At 34.7% G+C, this 20,752-nt stretch overlaps 1 pseudogene; it reads left to right on the top strand.

Annotated features, from left to right (window-relative positions):
- Positions 1 to 6,672: 6,672 nt before the first annotated feature.
- LOC138822902 (U6 spliceosomal RNA) lies at positions 6,673 to 6,769 on the top strand (annotated as a pseudogene).
- Positions 6,770 to 20,752: the final 13,983 nt, after the last annotated feature.

Here is a 20,752-nt window from a genome sequence, read left to right as displayed (position 1 = left end):
TTAGAAAAACCAATTTATTAAGGATTTGGTTTAATATGGTATGAAGAGAGTAATTGTGTGACATCTTCTTTCTTCTACCTATATGTAACACAGGAAGTCATTTCCTTATTTACGGGCCTCTTTATACATGGAGAAAAATGCTAGGTTTGGGGTTTGTTTTCAATTTTGTTTTTGTTTTATTGGTTGATCCTAGAGCTTGAACTCTTGGCCTGGACAGTGTCTCTGAGCCTGTTGATGCTCAAGTCTCGTGCCCTACCACTTCAACCTCAGTGCCACTTGAGTCTGGCTTTTGTGGAGAATTTTTTTGGAGATAAGATTCTAAGAAATCTTCCTGCCTGGGTGGGCTTTGAAATATATTTTTTTTATCTTAGCATCCTGAATATCTATGATAGTTAAAAAAGTATAAATATAAAAAATATTTGCAAGTGTTCTGATCTCAAGAATACTAGCGGAGGAAAAATGATGCAGCTCAATGTATTATAGTGTTCTTTTCAGAATAAGGAGGGCGTCACATTAGCAGAGGTGTAGTATTTTTTCAAAATAGAGATAAGGTATTCATGATGTGAATTAAGGAATTTTAAGGTGCCCCTTAAAAGTTGGAAACTGTTGGGCTAGGATGACTTTATGGCATAAATCTTGGGATTGATGGTCATAGAAATAATAGCTTAATCTGATAAACAATAGCTTACTCTTGAAGAATTAATTATTACATATGCTTCATAGTTTTATCCTCTACCAGAATGTGGCTATTTTTCTGTTGACTTCTCAGTCTGTAACACCCCATTGGAAACTACACCTATTGCAGAATTATATAACATGCAAACAGGTACTGTTTGGAATCTCTCAGAAATGTTAAGAATTTAAAAATGAGTAGTTATTAGTCATAGGAATTTTGAAGAACACATATATTCTGTCCTCTTAACAACTTACTTACTATTAAAAGTTATGGGTTTCCATAGCATTAAACAGTTTTCTGTTTTAGAATGAGAAAGTACTAAATTTATTCTTTTTTGAAAATTTTGGCAAGTATATTGTGAAAATATTGTCTAGTTGGATAACATTCAAGTTGATCACCCTCTGATAAATAAGGGGTAATTAATTCAAATTAGATGCCAAATAGTATTGATTTTTAAAATATTACTACATAAAGAATATTATTTCCTGTGCCAATACAGTGAAATTATATTTTATGCAGCTTATTTTTCAATTTTATTATCAAAGTGATGTACAGTGGGGTTACAGTAATTGTAAGGTATTAAATCATAACTTTTCAAATTTGTTAACCTTCTCTCATTTTCTCATAGTTTTCCTTCATCCCTTCATCCCTCACAAGTTGTAATGTACATTTCCAATATATTGTCTTGTGAGTATTGCTATTGCATTGGTTTGCCTTTTGTCCTTTGTCTCACCATTATGCTTTTCCTCTTCCCTTCGCTAATTAAGGTAAATGTTTATACAATACAAAATGATATACCGGAAGGATAAACCATAGGGGGAAAACCCAAAGAAAACAGAAATCACATAGTTCATCAAAAACAACAACCACAAATGAAAAAAATCTGGTTCCATATCTTGGAATTAATTTTGCTTAGCATCAGCTAATATGGTTATATATATGCATAACAAAGCCACTGGAATATAATAGCTGCATGGATAATATATCATGAAAATAACATGTTAACTTTTTGATGGTTATGGTGGAATTAGGATTGGTGAATTCACGGTTCTGATAAAGGATTTTCAAGAGTTTTAAAGTTATGACAGGTAAATTTTAATTGTTCAAAATTTTAACAACTTAGCCTATTACAAAAATTTAAATTGCCTGGAAGAATAGTTTTCATGCAAAGAAATCCAATGAGACTTAGTAGAGAGGGAACAATGTGGATGAAGATGGCTCTTTTTCACACTAAACAAACAAACCTGTAAATCCTGTAGGGTCCCTTGGAATTATCCTTACCCAGGAAATATATTTTCACTGTTTGACACAAGGTTGTATTGGAATTTAAATTCAAAGTTCTTAAAAAATAAGGCATCAAAATTTGTGAATTTACCTTTAATTACCAAAGAGCAATTCTCTGAAAAAGATAATTTGAGTCAAACAATTTAGGGAGAAAGTGCCCTTCACAATGAAAGAAGGTGTTGGGATTACACATTTTTGTTTATAACACTTTCCACAATGTCTTTGGGTGTGAAGCAGTGAAACACAGAAAAAAATCTGATTGGATACTTCAAACCAATGATTTCACATTTCTAAATGGCTCACAAAAGTAATATCCTTATTAATATGAGATAGTGAATACTTCTGTTATTACATATGCCAAAAAGTTCAGAAAAGAATTGAGCAAATGGAAAAGTTAATAAAAAAAGTTTTGTTAGAAGACTTAGCTAAGCATATTGTATTCAGCAGTGAAGGGAGGCCAAAACTTTTTGATATAAATTGTGTTAGTATTTTTACTCCCTAAAGTGAGTTTACAGAGCCTATTTGGCTCACTACAATGCAGAACTGATTGAATGAAGACATGAAAATAAATTTCACGTCCAAATGAGGCAACTTAAAGAGTTTTAAAAGAGAAATAATGAAGATTTAACAGTGGTGGAGCCCATATAGTCCTTCAGCTTCACTAGACATGAAGCCAAGAAGCTGTGATTAATTGGAACTCCGGCAAGAGCTAAAAGGCAGACATAGAAATAGGACATAAAAGCATTGTCCTTTTGTAACAGACACTGTCTTCCAAGGTATGGGTCATTTAACTCTATTGTCCTCCAGACATCTTGGTGAACAAATTCAAGACCAAGAGAAAAATAATCTATTGAAATAATTTTGCCTAGAATAACTTCACTGTTCCTGATATGGTATCTAAGGAGAATCTTAAGAGAGAAGATAAAAGTGCAGTGTTTTTTGTTTCCTATAAGCATCTTGTTAGGAAAATATATTTTTGAGCTTAGACAATTCTGATTGAACCAACAAGTGATGGAGTACTTATTTTTGTGGGCACTTTAGACACAAGAAGTCTTTTAAGGTAAAAGAAAAAAAATAGCTGAATATTTGTGATCACAGCTTCTAGGGCTGTATTCTGGAGACAAAGTTTTACATTAGATTTCTCCTCATTAACATAAATGTTGTTTCATGGCAAACAAATGCAAGAGGGATATTTAATGGACTCATTAAATATCAATGGCCAATTAAACAGCATGAAAGAAGAAAATGGCAAATAATATTTAATGAATTACTTTGCCAGAAGAAAGAAGGAAAAATATAATTCAAAATCAATTGACTTAAAAGTATGAAGAAAGAGTAGTGAAGAGATATTAGAGAAAATATAGAGTATTGTTTTCTCTCCAGCGGAGTAATGGGTTCATGATCTTGTTTCTTCCACACTAACCTCACAAGCTACCAAATGTGTCTCAGAACTGGATTATTCAGTTCAGACAGAAAACTCGTAGAAGAAAGATACTATTTGCAGCAGATGTAGGTGATTTATAACCTTAGACAATCTATTTAATTCTGTTCAAAATTCTCCCCTATCCCAAACTTCTCTCTTTGAACAGTTTTGTTTGCTTTTCCCAAGACTGCCCTTCATTAATTGATTAAAATTTTGAGAGGTCATATTCATACTCTCTGGAGATTGCTGTTTGGTTGTGATTTTTCTGTTTTTTGTTTCTTGTGTTTTTTAACTGAATTTTAAAAGGTTGTGCAATTGTTTTACAATTAAATATATCCATCTAATTGTCCAACGCTCCTAGATCTGAGTCACTCCTTCCATCATTCTCAACCAACCCATTCTCCAAGATTTATTTCCAATTTTCCACTTCCTTTATCATGTGTGTACATTGAATATTCTAGCTGTACTTGCCCCTTGTTCATTTTTCATTCATTCTATGTCTTTACTATAATTCTTCTCTGGTTTCAACTTCCTGATAGTCATTGTGTTAAACTGTCTATTAATACTTTGAATGGTTTATATGCATTCCATGGACTTTCAATCCTGCATATTCTTGCACTGATGTCAGCTTATATTTCCATAATTGATTCATCTGCAGCAACAATTTGCTGGAGACTGGAGAGGTGAAGCACCTAAACAAGACTTTATTCTCATCCATTTGGAAGATTAATCTTTAGACATAAAGAAAGTTAAAAAAATGGCTTAGAATGTATTCCTAACTACGAATTTTTATAAATGGCTTTGTACAATGGTGTGATTCTTTTATTTTACATGGAATAATATTTTCTACTGCCTATAAGTTTTGGAAAAAGAAGAAAATTAAAATTTATTCCAAAAGAGGAATATGATAAAAATAGAAGACAGATATTATGTTTGTCATATCTCTGATGAATACCCATATTCAAGACTTAAAGTCATATTTCTTACTATATTAGACAGAAGGAAAACATAAAATAACATATGATAAGGCAACTATTTGTGACTTTTTAAAGTGTACCTTATTAAATGATGAAATTTATTAGCTCACGTTTGGGTTTGAAATTTAGGAGGCTAACCTATTTAACACATTTCTGGAAGGCCCTTACTGAAAAACACAAATTGTGGGTGGTACTATTTCTACACTTTAATGAATGGTTGAACGTGTTTGGCATTAGTGCTGTGTAAATAATTCAACTCTATTGTAACTTGCTCCCTACACTTAAAAAACTTGTAATGTCACTAAGTATCATCAACTTGTAAAATGTCATTTTGACGAATGTGATTTTAAAAAGTTTATTTGAAAAGGAATACACTTTCAGAAGATTAAATGTAGATTATCATTGGTTTGAGAGTGACATTTTTATACCACAGAACCATGTTGTACTGAAGTCCCAGTGTTTTGAAGCACCCCTTAGTGCTTCAAATATTTTTCTGAATTACATTTGACCTCTAAGTCAAGTTTTCCGGGCTTTGGTAGACCAATTATGGATCTATCCTTCAAGGAACTATTTTTTGGCCCACTTATGTTGGAATAAAATCTTTCATTAATCATAGGGGAGGGGTATTAAAAATAATCTTTTGACACTTTGTGAACTTGTTCACTCATATGGGCTGGTCATCTATAAGTTGCATGTTTTAATTACTGTACTTTCTCTCAAATTTTATTTCATTCTTCATTTTAAGTTGCCTTGCATTCCACAATTGCTTACTGCTAATTCCTGCATCTCAAGGAATTGGGGCCCTGAAATATAGGAAATGAGAAATTGAGATTGGTCTTCAATTACTATGTGCTGACATGTTGCATGGGCCTTGGTGAGAAGTCTTGCCCCTGTTATTTGATGATGCAGATAACTGGGACCTGGGATCCTAGGATCCATGGGGACTGCAGAAGAATAATGTTTTTTTAGACATCTTAGCAAAATTTGGGTATAATCAATAGGAATGCTTCCAAAATATGGAGAAAAACAGTTTGGGACAAGAGAGTTAAAACAATAAACAGAGCAGCAGAGTAAAATGCATTATAGATTAGAGGAAAACATTGTTTTTTTTTTATCATGTGGATTCAGAAGACCAAGAAAAGTTAAAATGTATCACAAGTTTATACTAAAGACATTGCATTGATACTTTTTATATTCTAATATATATTTTAAACCTAATTATTTATATTCCAATTCTATTTACTAGAATAAATAAATATCAATTTATTTGCCAAAATATCAACTAATTCTAGTAAGTTTTACTGTGTGAAATATAAAATCAGCACATATAAATATAAAATACATAATTATATATAATATAATTAAAAGGCACAGGTTTGCATTGTTCTGTTGTAGTTACTGTATCAAAGGCAACTCTGTTTTAAAGTATTATTCCATTATTTCTACCTTAGTGTTTGATAAAGTTAGACCTAAAGCTTTATCGTTTGTAGATTTACAGCATGGAGGCAAGAGGAAACACTGTGATTAAAAGAGTATCAATTTAATGCCTAATAACAAGGAGAAACATATGGACTTCTCTTGCAACTATGAAAATATTTGGTGATAAAAAGGCAGTAGTGTAAGTTCCTGCCTGGTTGGATGGTAGACAGGCCAGGACATTAAGTAATCATGCATATGAACAATTTTTTCACCTTCTTGGCTTTAGCTACTTTTGAAATGGAAGGTATATTAAACAATTATATTTTGATAAAATACCTTCTAGTCTGAACAGTTCTGTTTGAACTGTTCATCTCTCTATGATCCCTTGTAACCAAGATTAGTTTTGTTCTAGTAAGACAATCTATGCTGTCAGGGTATGATTTTCTGGTTGGTCTGTTCCCACATGGAAGAAGGGTAAAGGCTCAGGTAGACATTTGTGCCAGTAACACCTCATTTGAGAAAATATCAGCTGAAGAAGTTTAGAAGTAGCTCTTAAGCAACGCTTACTTTGAATCCATTAGGTCCACATAGCTAACACAGTTGGATAAATAAGTACTTGAAAAAGCCATCACCTTTGGACCTATCTATAAATAATTGAGAGTATGATCAAATTCCAAATAAAAAGACTTAAGATAGTCATTGACAAAAAATTTGCAAATGTGAGCAATCGATTGATCAATATAATTTTTTCTACTATTCACAGAATTTTAGGGAAATAAGATCGATAGCATTGTTAGGAACATTACTGTTTCCTTGTTACAAGTAGGCACCCAAGCCTATATAGGCTTGTATAAAGATTGCATCATTAACTACTTAAATTTAGAGGATACTACATGCTTCAGCAGCATGAATACTCAAATTACAATGCAGAGATTAACATGGCACTTGCACAAGGATAATATGAAAATTTGAGAAGTATTCCATATGTTTCATTCTTCAGATGCAAGAAATGAAAAACAGTTATTAAAAAGTTGATTATAAAATTACAACTGTAACAATACACGTAATTCATATAATTAAATTTAGGTTGACATCAGTGTATTAAATATTCACCTCAGAAAGGCGTTTACAAAGCATAAACTTTACAAAACTTTTCAAACTAGACAACATTGTCATTTTATCCCAAAGAAAAATAATATTAAGACCTAGAAAAAAAGGAATCAAACTGTTTCTATATGGAATGCAATCACAAAGGACACATTAATGAACCTAAATATTATAAAATAATGTAGAATTCAAGGTATATCTAGGAGAAAATAAAATAAATTATGAACATTATGCAAACATAGAATATAGAATATTTTAAAATATACTTTTTCAGACAAGCACCAGAAATATTTTAGTTTCTGTACTACTCATTTCAACAGGTAAGTTAAAATTGTTTCTGATTAAAAAATCAAAACTCTGAAGAAATCATTATACATGTATACAAAAACTATTAAATACATTTTGACATCCAATGCAGGCAATTCACTTGGAAGAATTCCGCAGAATCCATGAATTTTTACAGTAAAATATTGGTGTTGCCGGCACATGTGGCTTATGCCTATAATGCTAGCTACACAAGAGGCTGAGATCTGAGGATCATGGTTCCAAGGCAGCCTGGGAAGGAAAGTCTGTGGTACTTTTATCTCCAATAAACCACTAGAAAACTGGAAGTGGAGCTGAGGCTCAAGTAGTAGAGCGCTCACCTTGAGCTGAAGAGCACAGAGATAGCTCCCAGGCCCAGAGTTCAAGCCCCATGACAGACCAAAATAAAATATATTGCTCTTATTTGGATTGTGAAAATATTTTGTAGGGACATAAAAGATCGACTTGCATTTTTGAAATTTAAGAAACTTAACCCGACCATTAGGACATAGGTGAACAATTTGTACAGCCTTCCACAACTTCATAGAGGTAGTGATACATACTTATCCTTTTGGCAATATCAAATGCAATTTTTTCTATGTTGTTCTCCAGGCCTGGTTTTATATAATGGTTCAACAGAAGGAGATTCAGCATATCTTTGCTAGCTCAATTCTCACCAGCAATATGTAAGGGGGACAAGAGGCCTTTAGTTGGGCATTGGTATCTGCATCATGATGAAGTAATAAATAAGTCATTCTGGTATTATTCCACGTATATGCACTGTGCAGGGGTGTCCAGTCATCTACAGTTATTACATGTGCCGCTTGAGACACCAACTCACTGACAATGTCTAATTGTCCACTGTACGCTTCTTAATGAAGAGGGGTATACTCATCGTCATCCCTACTATTCACATGAGTGGCCTTGTGGGAAAGAAGTCTCCGCACTGTAGTAAGCCGAATATTTTTGGCAGCCCAATGAAGAAATTTGCTTGGATCCTTCTCCATTTTTTTTCTTGCAATTGATATCATTCCTTATTTTTTCATCTTGTTCTTCATATTCCTAAGAATTGCCTAACCAGAAACTTTGAGTGCCAGTGGGAATGAGGTGTCCATGTATTTTCCTAATAGTTCACATTGGTTGAACTGGTCAGAAATATCTGGTGAATTTTCTGCAACTGTTTATTCACCATGATTTATATTCTCTTTTTCCAATTTTACTATTCGAAATTATTCTAACTGGATAGTAGGGAATTGATGGAGAGCAGAGGAAAGATATTCCTCCATATTCAAATGTACACACTGAAAATGAGGACCAGTGATGTCTCCATGTGCAGCTTATTCTAGGCATGAGAAACTAGGAAATAATGCCTTCCATATAAATGATTTGGGAAATGGCAGGCAAAAAGTGAAATGATACAACCAAAAATATAAAAGCAAAATAAATTAGGATAATTATGGAGCAATCGTGTTATATATGAGAACCATGAAAGGGAGAGAGAAAGAAAGAGAAAGATGTGTAATGACGTAGCTAGCCACATAATCCATGCCTCTGATCAATTTGTAGAGCAAACAAAATTTTATTTTTTAAAAGAGATGGAAATCGAATTTATGTATTTACTTGAAGTTAGTAAATACATTTTTAGTAGCCTACATAAAGAGACATAATTTTACCAAACTACAGACAGTAAAATAAATCCTTGATAGTTCTAGTAACAGATCTGACTGAAATCAGTTGAATCATACTTTTCTTGTACAATGAAGGAATAAGAGGGTAGTAAAGCAGCTAGAGAAGGCAGGGAGATTGTATCTGTGACAAAACTTTGTGGAAATTGGTATTGAGGATTTCTTACTGGTGATCCACTTGCACTGGAAGCATGATTCTGAAGTATTGCTTGCCGATTCTGAACTATTGATTTGATTATTATATTCTCCAAGAAGAAAATGAGAATTGATAATGAAGGACTACTAATACATTTTGACCTTCTCACTAAGCACTTTCAATCATCAAAATCACATGAAGACAATAGACAGGCCTACTTTTTAGATGAAAGCAAGTGTCTTTTAAAAAAAGGAATATTTGTAGTCATGCAAAGGACTTCTATTTTACCAATGCCTCATACATTTTTCTAATGTTGGGTAACAATAAATAATGGATCTATTAGAAAGCTCTTAAAGCTCATATGTTAAATAGTGAGTTCTCTTACACTATAATATGGTATTTTTTGTGTATGGTCTTAAGAATAATTTACATTACTAACTTGAATTTCTGACACGACAGTATCATCACTGTACATCTTGCTTCTATACTCTCAGCTTTAAATTACTATTTAAGTATGTGCATTAGATAACTATAGAGGAAAAAGTAGAAGCCACACTGATGGCTTATGTCTTTAGTAGTAGTTAATCAGAAAGATGAAATCTGAGGATTGTGGTTTGAAAGCAGACCAAGAAAAAAAAAATGTCCATTAGATACTGATTTGAACGTAACCAGCAAAAGCTAGAAATGGAGCTGTGGTACAAGCAGTAAAATGCTAGCCTTGAGAAAACTGAAATAAAAAATAAATTCTGGGACAAAGCCAGGCCCTGAGTTAAAGCCCTAGTATTAGCACCAAACGAATTAATAAGGTAATCAATTAATTAAAAATAAATTAAGTGGTCACATTTGGAGAGGCATGTAAAATGTAACAAGGGTGGTGATGGTTCATGTATTATTTTGTAATAAGGCATATTATCATTTGTCCTAATCACTAATATATTATTTGAACTTTTTTGTACAATAAACCCTGAATTTAGCATGCATGTATATGTGTGTGTACATGTGCAAACATGTGTATACATGTATATGTGTGCGTGTGCTGTTGCAATGTTGCTTGCCAATCTGGACAGGGTGAGGCTGAACAGAGCTAACTGTGTTGCAATGTTTTATTTATCAATGTTCTGTCATGTCATTTCAGTGGAACCACCCTTCTGTACATATTATTTGTCTACTAAAAAAGTCATCATAATCAAAGCATTTACAGCATTAAGTTAGATAAAGAGACCGCTTTCAGCTCTTATTGTATGTGAGGTAAGAAGATACAGACATAATTATGTAGTAAGTTATTGCTGTAAGATGATTGTCAGTACAAAATTTGACCTCTTAAATTGGTTATACTTTTAAGATACACTCATGGAGTGATTTGGACAGACTTGACCAAACAGGTATTACTCTCTGGTTATTCCTGTGAAACACAAGTTGGATAAACTCTTTCCGGATTTCGGTAGAAAATCACTTTCTTTGCAAGACCATATCTATTCGCACTAAGAGTTAATCAAACCCATATTAAGTTTGAATATCCCATCTTATTGACAAAATAAGTATTGTCGATATGCTTGTTAGATATTCCTTCCAAAAACGAACAAACAAAATGCATGTGTAATGTCCAGATTGTGTATGCATTTGAAGGTGTTTTGTACATGCACAGGGATCTTTACCAATGGCTCTTTTGTGGGAGTAACTACGGCAACTTTAACAAATAAGGCTTTTTGAATATCTTTTCCAATATACATAACATCCCAGAGGAAGTCTTGCAATTTCTGAAAGTCCTTTGAATATTTTAGTATTATTTCAGTTCATTGACTATAGAGCTAAAATTTCTGAAATAAATATTGTTAAGATCTGAAAATGTAAGTGGGCATATAGGCTTTTTTATGCATCATTTTATGAAAGCCCAGTTTTTATGAAAGTAAATGGAATAGAATAAAGAATGTAAGTGAATTGGGTAAGCTAATTATTAGTATAACTTTGTTTTCTATTAACAGTCCATTGAATGTACATGATGCTGTTAAATTATTTCCTTTGTGTCTCTGTACTTCAGTTAGTTTTAGAATCTTTATAGTTTTGAGTGAATGTTTTGTATAAATAACGATATTTTTAAATGATTAGAATTAACCTTGTGTTTTGTGTCCTACTCCCAAGAAAATGAGTTATTTTTAAATGTTAAGAGTTTATCATTTTCATTATTATCATAGGGAATCATTATCATTATCATTATCATTAAAAATGCAGTAGTATTGATGTCTTTTTAAAACAATTGTATTCACAAGTTGGAGAGTCTTTAATTCATACTTAGGTTTTGGTGCCTATGATTTTTAACCTCTCATTCCTAACATTAATATATCAGACTGCATTTTTGTGTATACAAAAGGTAAAATATTTATCTGGGGTGAAAAGTGATTTTTATATCAGTCTTTAATAACATTATATAGTAGTACATTTCTCTCAAAATTTTGGGTATAAAAAGCAATCAAAATACTTCTAATGGTAAACAATTTAGGTGAGCTACAATGTGGAAACGATTGCTCCAAAAGACCTGCAGTCTGTTTCCGTCAGGAATTGGGCAGGTCATTCTTTCAGTAAGACTGTGTTAACCAGAGATGGGGTCCCCAGGCAGTGCAGTGTTGAGTGAAGGCATAAAATATGATTTCTAGTATTTTGAGCTAGAAATCAAGAATGTTATAGTTTAGCAGTTCCTTTCACCAGGGAGGTATAAATTGATTATGAACTTGGAGTTTTCATATTACAGTTACTTATTTTCTTTTTTTGTTGTTGTTGGTCATGGGGCTTGACCTCTGGGCTTGGGTGTTGTCCCTGGTCTCTAACACTTGGACCACAGTGCCACTTGCAGTTTGCTAGTGGTTTATTAGAGATAAGAGTCTCACAGTCTGTCCTGCCCGAGCTTGCTCTGAACCACAATCAGCAGATCTCAGCCTCCTGAGTAGCTAGTATTACAGGTGTGATATACTGGTGTCCGGCTTAGTTACTTATTTTCTAACAAAGATAAAGTGAAATATTATTAGAGTGTGCACAATAATTTTGGGAAATTTTCCTAGAATTAGTAGACTGAGTGCTGGTATTCAGTTATAAAATAGAATGAGGTTATTTGATATGGTGGGAACTGACCGCAGCCTAACACTTAACGTGTGTACAATGTTGTACTAGTAATTCCAACTCTGAAGACTTACATATCATCATCTTAGAATTAAAAATAGAAGTAGTTCTACTTTATGGGATTATTGTGAGGATTAAATTAGATACCAAAGGTAAAGTACTTGGAAAAACAATCATAGTTTGATATTTTCTACTTGTTATTTTATCATGTGATATATTGAAATATTTGTACTATGATTTTTATATTGCGTCGATTTAGGATAGGCAATGTGATGTATTGATATACACTGCGTTGTTCACTTTTCTGTTATTATGAAGATAATACCTGCAAAGAAAATTTCTGAGAAGGAAATTATCATATTGACTCATGGATTAAGATCAGATGTCTCCATTGTTTTTCATTATATTTTTAGTAAATAATTGTACGAAGGGTTTTCCATTCAAAGAATCAGTTTTTAAGTATGATGGATTTTTACATAAATTTCTCACATCCTTCCAAACCTCACCCCACTTTCATTTTTTCCTAGTTTCATACTATCTGCATTGAATATTATGGCTTCACTCTCTACCGTAAGTCTCTTTAATCCTTCCCTTTGACTTCCCCTCACATTTTCCAAGTGATAGTTTCCTGGTATTCATTTTGTTGGATTAAAAGTTCAATTTTATAAGAAATTACTCCTCTGCAAATAGCATGCTTTGATTAATACTGTTGTTTAACTTGCATAAAATTCTGGCTTCCAAATACGCGTCCTTTGTGTGTCTGGCTCTGACGTCGTTTACTTAACATAGTTTTAGATCTATCCATTTGTTTGCAAATGCTGTACCGGTCTTTATAATGGATGGGTGCAATCCAGTTGTGTATATGTGCAACACTTTCTCCAACCATCCCTCTGCTAAAGGGCGTCTGGGCTGATTCCATAAGTTCTCTATGGTGAATAGTGCAGTAGAGAACATGATTGTGAGATTGATTTTACTGTAACCTTTGGGAAGAATTCACCACTATTTTTCTAGGAGCAACCCTCTAGCCAATTTTCCAGAATAAGCACATCCCTTCCTTCATCTCCATCACAAGGTTTTTTAAGTTGTCAAAAACACACTACCCCCTACAGGTCTGAATCAGCTAAAACCACACTGTGCCCATATTCTTTGTTGTTGTTTTCTGTCCGGTCAAGGGGCCTGAACTCTGGGCCTGGGCGCTGGCCCTCAGCTTTTCTGCTCAAGGCTAGCAATCTACCATTGGAGCCACAGCGCCACTTCCAGCTTTCTTCTTTTTGCTTATGTGGTGCTGAGGAATCAACCCAGGGCCTCATGCATGCAAGGCAAGAGCTCTATCACTGAGCCACTTTCCTAGCCCCGATGTGCCCATATTCTTTTAATACATTTTTCATAATTTTACACATAATTTAGTGAGAATCATCTATGTACTTTCCTACTGTGGTAATGAGGGATATGACAATAGAGTAAAAGTAAGAGATATGGAATTTAATTAGCTACTATCATATTTAAAATAATTTTCAGCTCTCATAGCATCACTTACTATTATTTTAATCTTTATTTGATTACTTCACCTATCCCCTAAGTTATAGCATGATTTAACTACAAAGGCAAAAATGTGTGGTTTGACTTTAACACTCATGTGTGAGGATGCACAATATGGGCAAATAAAGGGATTGGAATTAATAGCCATTATCCATTTTGTTAAATGGTTTTCTCAAACTGATTCTCACAATTCATATTTCATTCAACAAGAAACGTGACTATTCCCTATGCTTTGCTCCTCATTAAACTTGTTTCCATGTTATTTTGTAATGAAGGATGATTTCGTAATTCGACTGTACATACAAAAATACATTAAAATATTTCTATATGTATGCATTGATATAAATATACACACATATATTATAAAAGTTATAATGATAAATTTTAACTTCTGTAACTGTACAATTTACTAAATTATTAAAAACATGGACGGCTCAGGCCTGGAATCCTGGTTACTCAGGAGGCTGAGATCTGACGATCTTGGTTTGAAGCCATCCTGGGCAGGAAAGTCCATGAGCCTCTTATCTCCAAACAACCAACAGAAAATCAGAATTGGAACTGTGGCTCAAAGTAGTAGAGTGATAGCCTTGAGAGAAAAGACTCAGAGATATCACCCAGGCTCTTAGTTCAAGAACTAAAATCTACCCCAAAAAAGTATTTAATTTACACCTGTGTAAGTAGAGTATTTCTTTCACCCAATTGCACATCCATGCTCATTGCAAGGTAACTCTGTTGTATCTGGAGTAACACATAATATTATCACATAAGTAGAAAGCATTGCAACATGGGTAAACTCTATCTGTCTCATGGATTTTTCTCCACTCAATATTCAAATCTTGCAATTATTCCAATTATTTAAAGTCATAGCTTTTTTTCTTTAATACCCATAATATTAGAATTTCAATTGAGTGTCTTGTGTCTTCTCAATGGATGTTCTTACCACTTTGGCATGCCCCCAGCCCTAAATTATCCTGATTAACTTTCAGATTGAATCTCGCTTCCTACTTGTGTATGATCGTGGGGTCAGTCTATTTCGTGTTATTCTTCCTGGAATTTAGAATAACAGGTTCCTGGCATTGTGTACAGATCTTTCAGTCCAGTCTGAGCTTAACCACTATCCTCACCACAGTAGGCTCCCATGTAGTCAGGATTTTCATAAGCTTATCATAGTTATTTTTTTTTTTGAGTCCAGTCGTGGGGCCTGAACTCTGGGCCTGGGCGCTGTCCCTCAGCTCTTCAGCTCAAGGCTACCACTCTACCACTTGAGCCATAGCGCCACTTCCGGCTTTTTTCTTTTTGCTTATGTGGTGCTGAGGAATCGAACCCAGGACCTCATGCATGCAAGGCAACCGCTCTACCACTGAGCCATCTTCCCAGCCCCTATCATATCTATTTTTAAAAACCTTTGAATTTCCTGCAGGTTATTGAGTACTGAGTTAATTTGGGTTTGCTTGGGTTGTTTTGTTTCTTTTGAATGTATGTGTTGAGTTGTTCCTCATTTTTCCTTTTGTTTCTTTCACTGAAGTTCTTACCTATAGTGCTGAGAAACCAAATCTTCTTTCTCAAGATAGTCAAGGTAAAAAATATTTATTCCAAAACAAATCCAGTAACATTTAAACACCTTCAGGAATTTCGAGAAGATGGCAGAGGAGAACATGGTGGCTAAACAAGCTCTCGCAGAGAAAGCAGTTCTAATGTTCCAGTGAACAGTCCTAGGCACACCAAGTGTGCATCACAGTACAGAGAGTTTGGCCAGAGAGGGAAAATCCAGGTAAGGAGACAGATGTGAGCATTTTCGAGCAGCCATGGCTGCGGCGGCTGTTGTGGTGTCCATAGCCACCATACCTACAACCCAGATAGTTTGGGACAAATGTGCCAGATGCAGCAAGTGAGCAGATTTTACTCAACACCAACAAGAACTGACAAATAGCAGATATCTTCATCCTGCAGATAGCAGAACATAGGCTACCCAGGAACCCACACTCCCGCTTGAGTACAAAACTGACATTCTCACTGCTTCTCAAAGGAAGCAGAGGAGGGAAGGCCACTCCTCCACCAACAGCGGAGATATCCATCTTTGATACAAAGTCCTGGCTAAGCAGCTAGCTCCAACTCAGTCCTTTGATGAAAACAAAAAAGTCATTTAGCGAGTCACAAGTACCTACCCTGACCTGCCATTCTGAACTCCACAACCAGGCAGAGAAAGCTACACCCCCGAAGGAGTAGCTTTCTTCACTGGGTAAAAAGAGCCAGAGGCTGCTCCTCTCTACAGCAGCCCTGACAATCAATTGAAACTCAGTAAACATAAACCCTGAGAATGGCTCCAGACTGGGCTCTGTGAATGTCTCAGAAGCTAGCCCCTCAGGGAAAGCTACTGTTTTCTGAAAGGCCTCAACTTTTCCCAGAACCCAGCCTTTTCACAACAACTCCAAACTAGAGGAAACAGCCATCTACCTCTTTTGTGATACTCAAAGCAGATCTCCCTCCCACTGAACTAGCCTGGGAGGAAGATCACAAACTTCTGGGTAAACCAACAGAATTTTTCTGCCTGCCCAAACAAACTGACTTAAAAAAAACCAATCAAGCCACAGAAAACGAAACACCACAAGCAAACCAGAGACTCCACCAAAAGACTGGTTACTGACACAAGGGAGATACAGGATCTTCCCATCAACACCCCAAAAACAAAATCAAAGTAGTCTTTTTTTATATCTTTTAAAATATTTACTTTTTAATTATAAAAATTGTTATTATTAATCTTTTTTTCTTCCTCTTATAACTCTTATTTTAGGTGTATATGTCTGTATATGTGCTTTTTAAAAAAAATCTCTACTGACCTTTAGGTCTTTTTTGTTCTTTTTTCTCATTCATTTTACTTTTTCATCTTTTGTTCTTTTTGCATGAATTATTTGTTGTTCTGCTTATCCTCATATATACCTGTCATTGATTATAAGACCTTATCCCCCATTGTGTACATACTTAATTCACAAATGTATTTCTCAATTCAAAACTTCTTAGGATTAAATTCCTTAATAGCAGTATTATCTATTTATAACTATACAATATTTGAAGTATTTTTTCATTTATTTTTTATTGTGAAAATACTGTACAGAGGGGTTAAAATTACATGGGCAAGATAATTTGAACATTTCTTATCAAGCATTGTAGCCTCCTCATTTGTTTCCCCTTCCCATTCCTTCCCAGCCTCCCATTGCCCCCCATTTAATCCTCCCCCCCCCACCAAAGTTGTACAGTTCGTTTTCGACATGACAACTTGTACTTCTTATTGTTGCAACAGGTCCACCTGTGTCTTATTTAAACGACTTGTTTTTCCTCTTCCCCTCCACAAATTATTTTTTTTTAGTTTTTCAGGTCTCCTTTCTATCCCTCCCCTCCTCTCATCCTATTCCCGTTCATCTCTCAATGTCACTTCTTTAAATTTTCATTACTTTTAAGAGTTTCACTTTTTAAATTTAAATATTTGTCTTTCCGTTTTTTTTCTTGTCTCTTCTTTTAATTTTTTTCTCTCTCTCCTTTCATTCTTTCCAATCCATTTCCCTCTTGAGAGAAGGACTTGGTTAATTTCATTCTCCTTTTACATTTCCACATCCCTCTAACTCTATTTTTCCACACCTTTCTCCCTAAACATAATAATTTCTGGTTTGTCAAATTCTTCTTTGCTATTCTTACCCCATTAATATAAAGTTGTTTAATGTTGAATAGACTGTATCTCTTGAAATAGATTGTATCTGCCGACTTTTGACTATGCAATTACAGGACTTTGGTTGATGCTTGCCTTAAAATGGTTTTCTAGCACAAAACTAGCATTACTTTAATCCCAAATGGGCAGAAGAAGCAAGAAAAACACAAGGAAAAATGGCAAGTCCGGGTATCTCAATTCCCACTCAAGGTAATCAGGTGATAGAACAGATAATGAATAATCCAGAGGAGAGTTCCCAAAAAGCTCTACAAACATTACTGGTAAACATGGTAAATGAAATGACTGAAACCCTGCAAAGGACTCAGTGTGAGCGTGATAGGGAGAGAGAGGAGGCAAACCAAAGATCAAAACAGGAAGCTCATGGGCTTGAGGAAGATACTAAAAGGTTGATACTGGAATTGGGTGAGCAGGTTGAGAACACTCAAAGAGAAATAAAGGAATTGTGTGAGCAGGCTGAGATCAGACAAAGAGAACTACACAAGTTGCATGAACGTGAGAAATCTAATCAAAGAGTAATACAAGAAGTGCAAGAGCGGGATGAGCATAGACAAAGATCAATAGAGCCATTCATGGAATCCATAAACAGGCACCTGAAAGGAGTCAGGGAGACCACAAAGAGAATGCTGAATGGAGCCCAACAGAAGCAATGGGAGTCCAAGGAAACCATAACCAATCATCCAAGTGATTTGAGAATAAACACTGAACACAAATTAAGGAAGTAAAGAATTTCATACAAGATCTAAAACAAAGCTCCAACAAAGATTTTGAAGCAATAAAAACCGTGGTCGGCAAAAGAAATGAAAAAATGTAGTAGAAAGTCTTGACATCCGGTTAGACCGTGCAGAAGATTGAATCTCCGACATTGAAGACAGCCTAGGTATTATAGAGAAAGAACATACAACTATCCAAGACAAATTCAAGAAATATGATAAATCTATTCAACACTTGGAAGACACCATCAGAAGGTCTTATCTGAGGGAAATGGGTGTAGAGGAGCACATAGAGACAGAAGTTAATTTGTTTAACAGGATCCCAGCAGAAAACTTCCCAACATGCAAAAAGATAGGCATTCAGATACAAGAAGCTTTTAGAACTCCAAATAGACCAGACAAAAACAGGACATCCCATCATCACATTATAATCCACACATGATCAATTCAGATCAAGGAAAAGATCCTTAAAGCTGCCAAGGAGAAAAGATCAGTCACCTATAAAGGAAATCCAATTAGAATCACCTCAGATTTCTCAACAGAGACAATTAAAGCAAGAAGAGCCTGGAATGATGTATGCCATGCCATAAAGACAAACAACTATCAACCAAGAATAGTGTACCCAGGTAAACTCTCCTTCATAACTGAAGGTAAAATAAAAATCTTCCATAGCAAAGAAAAACAAACAATATATGCCCCTCAAATCAGCTCTACAAAAGATAGTTAAAGATGTCCTACACATAGAAAAAAAAGACCACAATAAAGGCCAAGAAACCACACCAAAACAGAATCAAAGAACCATAGGAAGAATGCAGTAGGCGTAGCTCCCAAGAAGGAGGATAAAATGGCAGGAACATCCAAATACCTCTCAGTCCTATCTCTCAATATTAACGGATGTAACTCCCCAATAAAGCGAACACTTTCTATGAAGCCATCATTACCCTCATACCAAAACCCTCATCAAAGAAAGAGCACTATAGACCTATTTCTTTCATGAACATTGATGCAAAGACTCTCAACAAAATTTTGGCTAATCGATTTCAACAATTCATCCAAAAAATCATACACGATGAGCAAACAGGATTTATTTCAGCGATACAAAGCTGCTTCAATATACGCAAATCAATTAACATAATTCATCACATCAAAAAGAGCAAGGATAAGAACCACATGGTTATCTCAATAGATGCAGAAAAAGCCTTTGACAAGATCCAACACCCCTTTGTGGTGAAGGTCCGGGAAAAATTAGGAAACTATGGAACATTCCTCAATACAATAAAGGCTGTGTATGACAAGACTACAGAAAGCATTATACTCAATGGTGAGAACTAAAGCTATTTCCTCTAAACTCAGGAATGAGACAAGGATGCCCACTCTCTCTTCTGCTCTTCAATCTAGTATTAGAATGCCTATCTACACCAATAAGACAAGATGTGAACATAAAGGTGATCCCAATAGGGAAAGAAGAAGTAAAACTCCCTCTCTTTGCATATGACATGATCTTGTATTTAAAGAATCCACTCCCAAGTTACTCAAGGTGACTCAAAACTTTGGCAAGTAGCAGTGTATGAAATGAATCCTCAAAAATCAATGGCTTTTCTGTATGCCAACAATGAGAAAATTGTGGCTGAACTTAGGAAAGCAACTCCATTCCTAATAGCCCCACAAAAAATGAAATACCTAGGAATTAACTTAACCAAATGAGTGAAGGACCTCTATGATGAAAACTTTAAATACCTAAAAAAGGAAATCAAAACAGACTTAGAAAGTGGCAAAAAAACCCCATGTTCTTAGATTGGAAAGATCAACACCATAAAAATGGCAATACTTCCCAATGCTATCTATAAATTGAATATGATACCTATCAATATTCCAACCTCATTCTTCAAGGAAATAGAAAAGGCAATCCAAAAATATATATGGAACAATAAAAGACCACATATAGCAAAAACGATCCTTAACAGAAAGAACAGGACTGGAAGAAAATCAATAACAAATTTCAAACTCTTCTAGAAAACCATAGTAATCAAAACAGCTTGGTACTGGCACAAGAACAGACCTTAGGACCAATGGAATAGAATTGAAAACCCAGAAATGAACCTAAAGAACTACAGCCATCTAATCTTGATAAGGCAGCTAAAAAAAATAGAATGGAAGGAAGACAGCCTCTTCAGTAAATGGTCCTCTCAAAACTGGTTAATTACTTGTAGAAAACTAAAGCTAGATCCTTATATATCACCCTGCACCAGAATCAACTCCAAATGGATCAAAGTCCTCAGAGTCAAAGCAGACACTCTGAAAACTTTACAGGATGGAATAGGAGAAACCATAGATCTCCTTGGAAAAGGCCGAAATTTTCTTAATAGATACCCAGAAACACAACAAATCAAAGAAAGGTTGGACAAATAGGATTGCATGAAGTTGCAGAGCTTCTGCATGGCAAAGACATAGCTAGCAAGATCAATAGAAAGCCTAAGGATTGGGAGAAGATCTTCACTATCCATACAACGGACAAGGGTCTCATATCAAAAATATTCTTGGAACTCCAAAAAATTACATCCCCCAACAACAAATCCTAAAAGAAACAACTGCCCAATAAATAAGTGGGCGAAAGAGATACTTCTTTGAAGAAGATAGAAGGATGGCCAATAGACACACGAA

This window comes from Dipodomys merriami, unplaced genomic scaffold (assembly GCF_024711535.1).
Source record: "Dipodomys merriami isolate MVZ:Mamm:240054 unplaced genomic scaffold, mDipMer1.0.p SCAF_1167, whole genome shotgun sequence".
In the NCBI taxonomy this organism is placed as follows: Eukaryota; Metazoa; Chordata; class Mammalia; order Rodentia; family Heteromyidae; genus Dipodomys; species Dipodomys merriami.
The sequence above is the reverse complement of the archived record's forward strand: the minus strand, read 5'-3'. Positions and strand labels throughout refer to the sequence as shown.